The 7,441-nt window shown below is 37.5% G+C and overlaps 1 long non-coding RNA gene across 1 annotated transcript; it reads left to right on the top strand.

Moving 5' to 3' along the window:
• The first annotated feature begins 3,711 nt into the window (after positions 1–3,711).
• LOC131001955 (uncharacterized) lies at positions 3,712–6,851 on the top strand. The gene is made up of 3 exons (XR_009094088.1): positions 3,712–3,856; positions 5,932–5,996; positions 6,592–6,851. It is a non-coding gene; the product is annotated as an uncharacterized LOC131001955 (long non-coding RNA).
• Positions 6,852–7,441: the final 590 nt, after the last annotated feature.

The following is a 7,441-nucleotide window of genomic DNA, read 5'->3' on the forward strand; positions in this document are numbered from 1 at the left end:
GACATGAGAAATTCTTTACCCATAGGAGGGGCGACGATAGAAACACATGCTTACTCAAACCAAGAGGTAAACATAGGATCATTTAAGGTCATAGTAAACAACTTGCAGTTTATACAATATAGGACATTGATGTAATCCTAGGGATTGACTGGTTAGCTAAGAACTACGCCACAGTTTTATGCAAGGAGCGGAAGATTGCTTTTAACTTTTCGGGGATGGATGCTTTGAGATAAACCTGGGGAACAGGATACCAATTATTTCAGCCTTACAAGCGAGGAAGATGATGAACAAGATAGACTGCCAAGCTTTCCTGGTATACCTGATCGGAGGAGTTGAGACCAAAGGGATAATTGAAGACGTAGAGATTGTACGGGAATTCTGAGATATTTTTCAAAAAATTTACCAGGGCTGCCACTCGATAGACAAGTAGAATTTACCATCGATTTTGAACCAGGATCAGCACCGGTATCCAAGGCACCTTATAGGATGGCTCCAAGGGAATTGGAGGAGCTAAAGATCCAATTACAGGAATTATTGGACCTAGGTTTTATCAAACCTAGTGTATCCCATGGAAAGCGCCTGTGTTATTTGTCAAGAAGAAGGAAGGCACCTTGAGGATTATTTATTCGACCAACTCAAAGGCGTGAGTGTAATCTTTAAGATCGATTTGAAGTTTGGGTATCATCAGTTAAAAGTTAGACATGAAGATATACCCAAAACGGCTTTCCGAATAAGATATGATCACTACGAATACGTAGTTGTGCCGTTCGGATTAATAAACGCGCCAGTGGTGTTCATGGACCTCATGAACAGAGCATTCTATCCTTACTTGGATAAGTCCATCTTGGTATTCAAAGACGATATCCTTATCTACTCCAAGATTAAGAAGAATATAAGAAACATTGAGAATCGCGTTGCAAACACTAAGGGGTGAATGTCTTTATATCAAATTCACTAAATGTGAGATTTGACTTAAGGTCAGAAGGTATCAAGGTTGAAGCAGTACAAGGATGGAGGTCACCAACAACTCCAAATGAGATAAGAAGTTTCTTAGGATTAACTGGCTACTATCGAAGATTCATTGAAGGATTTTCAAAAATAGCAAGACCAATGACGCAGTTACTTGGGAAAGGAATCAAGTATACTTGGACTGATGAGTGCGAGAGAAGTTTTCAGCAGCTCAAGGACATGTTAACTACTGCACCAGTGCTAGCAGTTCCAGAACCAGACAGGGAATATGTGATCTACACGGATGCGTCGAAAAATGGACTAGGTTGTGTGTTAATGCAAGAGGGAAAGGTGATAGCATATACATCGCGATAACTTAGACCACATGAACTGAATTATCCAACCCATGATTTAGAATTAGCTGCAGTGGTGCATGCACTGAAAATATGGAGACATCACCTATACGGAGTTAGGTGTGAGATATTCACCGATCATAAAAGCTTGAAATATTTTTTTTCAAGCAAAGGGATCTGAACATGAGACAAAGAATATGGCTCGAACTAGTAAAGGATTATGATTGTGGTATTAACTACCACCCAGGCAAGGCCAATGTAGTAGCCGATGCATTGAGTCCTAAAGTCTCGTCTAAGTTAGGATACTTTCTCACGAGGGAAGATGAACTCATTAAAAACTTTGACAAGATGAGGATAGAAGTGATTAAACCACCTAATACAATAGCGAGTGTTATTGCGACAATACCCAGTATGAGAAAAATGGTGGTAGAAGCAAAAAGGAAGGACGAAAAGATGGAGAAGCTACGAGGAAGAATAAGGAACTTAAGAATCAGATAATGCTATCTTCTTTGAAGGGAAGATATGCATGTCCATGACAATGAACTTAAGAATAAGATAAAGCCATGGCACCCATATACTGTCACCAAGAAGTACTAAGATGTATTAAGATCTAGAAAAATTCTAGTTAGGAGGCATGAAACGAGATGTAACCTCATTTGTTGAAATATGTCTTGCGTGCTAGCAAGTGAAGGTTTTACAACATATCATATTGTTACTTTGAGTCTTAGAGCTCATAAAGTCAAGCTTAATGTCGTGTTTGGGACAAACTGAGCCCTTAACGAACCAATGAATTTCGTTGTCGAGATGGATTTTTTTCGAATCCATCATACTTAAGCAAAGGTTGTCACGAAAGGGGGCAGTCAATGCCCACATGACTCGAGATTCCTTCGATGAATGAATAAAAGTTTATAACGGCGTTTTAGGCAGACTGCCTACATGCTCGAAATGGTTGGTCTCCTTACAAACTGTTTAAGTTGCCTTAAGAATGCTCTAGAGATATTAGTCATTATAGTTCCGCTTAAACGACATAGAAATTACTAATAAGGTATGTTGAGGACGACCGAGCTAAACCGGGGTGAAAGCTGAGAACATGTTTTTGCCACTCATTGTGAGACATATAATACCAGTTATCAATTGACTATCGATAAATTGGCAAATGAGGCGTTATACCTGGGGAAATATAGATCACCACTTTGTTGGGATGAAATGGCGATATGATTGAGATCGTCCGTCAAATCAGAAAAAGGAATCAAGGAGGCCCAGGATAGACAGAAGTCATATGCTGACAAACGCCGAAAGGACCTATAGTTTGAGGATGTAAAGAAAGTTTTTCTGAAGGTTTCTCCATCAAGAGGAATCGTTAGATTCGGTGTAAAGGGTAAACCTAAACCCCGTTTTATAGGCTCATACGAGATTGTAGAAAGGATAGACCCAATAACTTACTGGTTGGCGTTAGCGCTAAGCTTTGAGAATGTGCGTAATGTATCCCATGTGTCGCAAATAGAGAAGTATGTTTACGATTCAAAGCATATGATCCATAAGAACAACATTATTATTAGTCAATATTTGAGTTACGAAGGAATATCCAAATCTATCTTAGATCGGGAAGTTCAGGTACTAAGGACTAAGTCAATACCGATAGTAAGGGACCTATGAATATATCATGGTCAATAATAGACTACCGTCTAACAGGAAAGTGAAGTACTCAGAGTTATTTTCTGAGGTACAAATTTCGGGACGAAATTTATGTTAAGGGGGATAGTATGTAATGCCCCGACTTTTTATTAAGGATTATAGACTTTTAATTATTGATTTAAGGATTTCTTATGGTAATTAGGGTTCAGCATCCATTAATAAAATACGGACTTATGTGAATTTGATGATTACATACGTGATAATTTATTTTTATTTTTATTTCAACGGATGATGCACTCAAAATATATTTTGAGTCCATTAAGAGAATGATGGAGCTCAAAGATTTATTTTGAGTTTTCAAATCGAAAAAAAAAATTATGTATTTATTTATTTTTACCGAGAACTTTAGGAATGATGAGTTATAAAAATTTTCCATCAATATTTTTCTCAAATTATTTTCCTATGATGTATTTATAAATTGAGAGAGAGCACTAATGTTAGTGCTATTTATTCTAATTTTGATCACAAGAGTTTTATGCTCTAGCATTTTATCAATTGATGATTAGTCTTACATATATATATATTTTTTTTTACACATGGGTTATTACTACACCACATTTTTATATTTACTTAATGTAACACCCCATTATCCTCCACTAATATTTTCTTTTCCCTACCACTAATCTTTTTCCCTACCACCACTAATATTTTCTTTTCCCTACCACTAATCTTTTTCCCTACCACTACTCCTACCTTTCCACCACACTACTCCTTTTCCCCCACCACTACAATCTTTCTCCCACTCTCACAACTTTTCTCCCACCATTATCACACTCCATAGAAGCCTTTGAAGCCCCAAGAGAAGTAGCAAAGCAAGGGAGAGTGTGGGAAAACTATAGAGTGAAGGTTGTGCTTCGAGGGTGAGTTTTTCTTTGCTTTTTCTCAACTGAAAATGCTTTATGGCCATGGATTTTTACACATTTGTGTGCTATATTATGTGAGGATATGTTTTATGATTTTGGATGATTATTTTGGTAGAGTTTATTGGGTGAAAAACCGTGCATGAGGTAAGGCAGCGAATCTGCCATAAGCACACTGCTCGGCAGTGTTTTGCAAGGCGATTCCATCCATCCAAACGGTTCCCAAAAATTCCCAAATTAATTGTGTATCATATTTCATATGTTTTCTAAACTTTGGTAAAATTTCAGAAGGTTTGGAGCTCTTATGATTTATTTATGAATTTGTAAACATCACTGCCTATCTGGAATACATTTTTGGTAAACAATCTTTGGGAGGCCATAAGTAAAGTTTCAATCGGTGAAAACCTTTGAAACTTGAATATGTCACTCTAGACTCCCGTATCTTTCTTTTGACATCGGTCTCACCATTTTTGAGTAAGGGAAACAACCGGTATAAATTCTTGAAATCTAGTTCTTATTCCTTGTACCATCCAGTAGATTTTACAAACCTACGACTTTTAGGTGGCAAAGGCCGACTTAAATCTTTGATTCTCAAGCCTATCTTTCTACTGAATATTCACTGACATGTTGGGAACTTACTTGTTCAGTTTTAGAATTTTTGGTGAAGCCTAAAGTGGTTTTTCTGATTTATGTTCTAAATCTGCCAAACTTGAACTCTTTTTGTGCACTGAACTTTAGACAGTCATATCTTCTAAACCATGAATGTTCTTGGAGTAAATCCAACTGTAGAGTGTTATGATCTCTCCCTAGTTTCCAGATTGACCCTTGGGGTTCCCAGTGGAGTTTTGTAAAGGGAGATATGAATTTTTAAAGAAAGCCCACTGACTTGGTTGTAATCTGGAAATCTGAAATTTTCAGATTTTTGCTTGTTAAATACCCATCTTTGAGAGGGCATATCTTGCTCGTTTGAATTTTTTTTCATTCGATTCAAATTGGAGAATGATCCTTGAAATGTCTAGTTTCCAGAATTTCTTTTGGAGCCTCATTTGGAGATCCGAGGCAGATTTGATGTCTGTTGCAAAACAACCTCTTAAGAGCTCAAGTTGTTGAATTATTTTCTATGTATCAAAGTTCATTTTAAAGGATGTTTCATGAAAGATTTAGTATATGTGCGTAACGAGTTTGGGACTATTTATTTTAAATGAGGTCCGTTCTTTTATTTAAATTATGATGGACTTTTAATGAATATTTTTGGGATTAAACTCTTATTTCTTGATTTATATAAATTATTTTTTTAAGGACTTATAAATATGAATTTCGTAGGCCTACTGACCTACTGTGATCGACGGTTTGTCGATGTCTAATAGATTTGACAATTTTATAGCAAGTCCCTACATGAGTCTTGAGTACCCTGGTAAAATTTCAAGCCATTCCAACTTCGTTTGATACTTCTTTAAAATGCAAAACCTAAACTGCACATTACTACCGAGAATTTCAGAGAACAGAGGAAAGAGTCATTCATTTCAGTAGCTTCCTGTGTGATCTAGATTTCCAAATTTTTATGGTATTAACCTTATTGTGTTAACTAGATATCCACCAAAGTTGAGCCCAGTTTGACAACGTTTACTATTTTTCAAAAATCCAAGTTTTCGATTGTTCAAAACTGCCGAACATGGTAGATCGTGGTAAAAAACGTCATATCTCTCAAACCACTTGGAGTTTTCGACTCTACTTTTTTTTTATATGAAACTAGACTCGAAGATCTTTCTTTCGGTATGAGTCTCGAGTCCAGGAGATGTCGGAGTCAGAACAGATTAAATTTTGAAGTTGAGTCAGTGTAAAAACAGAGCATGTTTTGATGATGTTTGATTGTGATTCTTATGTGCCTTATGTGTTTGTGTTGCCTATGTGTTTGAATGAGATTAGACGAGGTATGATTGATTTTTGACTGTCTTTAATGTAATGAATTATGGATGCTAGAACCCTAAAACATTAAAAGATACCCTAGGCACGTAGAATTAGACTTTGTCTTATGACAATTTCTTCACGAACTTATCGACTCTTCATCAATGAAGGTCCGGGCGACAGAAAGTGAAGCCGAAGAAGAAACGACTCCACGCCAGCTTTAAGAACAATTGAGGTGGGCATTACTTTTACTATACGTATATAGAGATCCCCTGCGTGTCGTAGGCCTCTTATACGAATATATGCATGAGATGATTTTAACTGTTAATTTCAGTTTATTATTATGCCCAAATGATAAATGACTCTTATGAAATGAAAATGAAATGTTCATGAAATGAAATGAAATGTTTATGAAATGATTGACTGCCAAAAATGTTTATGTTTTTATATGTATCCTATCTGTGTTGGTTCGCCAACTTTAAAGGAAATCCAATTGGGATCCTATGCTAGACAAAGGTCGCTAGCTAGGGTTAACGTGTACACTCATGGAGACCGCGAGTCGCTTGCGACCGGTCTTGGCGTCCGTGGTAAGGAGGCCTCCTTCCCGGCGCGTGACAGAAAGGACAGATATGGATCATATAGACTGAAAATGGGATGCGCATCCACCTTTATGAAAATGAATGAAATGTTTTAGTAAGCGCAGGTCATTCAAGAAAACCCCTGTGTGTTACTGTTGGCAGTTCAATTTATATATGTATGCATGTTGTATTTTCGGCTTATGTCACTGAGTATTTTTATACTCAGCCCTGCATGTATTTCTAAATGTGCAGGTTGAGCAGGCGATGGAATGGATCGGTGTTGAGCGGATTTCCCTTTTGATGTTTATGTAATGAAACCTTGAGTATGCATCTCCATATGCATAACTCACACGTTTTTCCGCTGCAAACACTCTGACTTATTTATCATTTCTACTTGAACTTATTACTACTTCATTTTAATTAACTTTCAGTTGGGGTCTAGTCGTTATGGCAGACTCGTTTGTGAATTACCCAAGTGGTTATATATATATATACCACTAGTTTGTTATTAATGTTGGTTACTTAGTAAATCCCCTTTAATTTCCGTTTCTTATTGTTCATCCCAAGTCATAACCCCGGTTAACCCGTCATTGGGATAGTGGGCTGTGACACATAGCTATCTTCCCCAGGGCCTCAATTCCAACTTGCTTTGCCTTCTCCCAAAGAAGACTGATGCGGTTCTTGTCTCTGACTTCCGGCCTATTGTGTTGGGAAATTTCCTTTTCAAGGTCATCACCAAGATTCTTGCCTCTAGGTTGAATGAGATAGCTGCTGTTATTGTCTCGGCCAATCAGTTTGGGTTTATCTCTGGGCGTTCTATTCAGGAATGTATTCTACTGGCCTCTGAAGGAGTGAATTGCATGGAGCGCTCAATTCAAGGGAGGAACATGGCTCTTAAGGTGGATATTCGGAAAGCTTTCGATACCCTGAATTGGGATTTTGTGGACGTTGTGCTGGATTGCTTTGGTTTCCTTCAGACTTTCAGACACTGGATTAGAGTTATTTTTCTATCTGCCAGAATTTCAGTTCTCTTTAATGGAGAGCAGCATGGTTTATTTGGTTGCTCTCGAGGTGTTCGACAGGGAGACCCTTTGTCACCGGT

The sequence above is a fragment of the Salvia miltiorrhiza genome, chromosome 8 (assembly GCF_028751815.1).
Source record: "Salvia miltiorrhiza cultivar Shanhuang (shh) chromosome 8, IMPLAD_Smil_shh, whole genome shotgun sequence".
NCBI classification, from domain to species: domain Eukaryota; kingdom Viridiplantae; phylum Streptophyta; class Magnoliopsida; order Lamiales; family Lamiaceae; genus Salvia; species Salvia miltiorrhiza.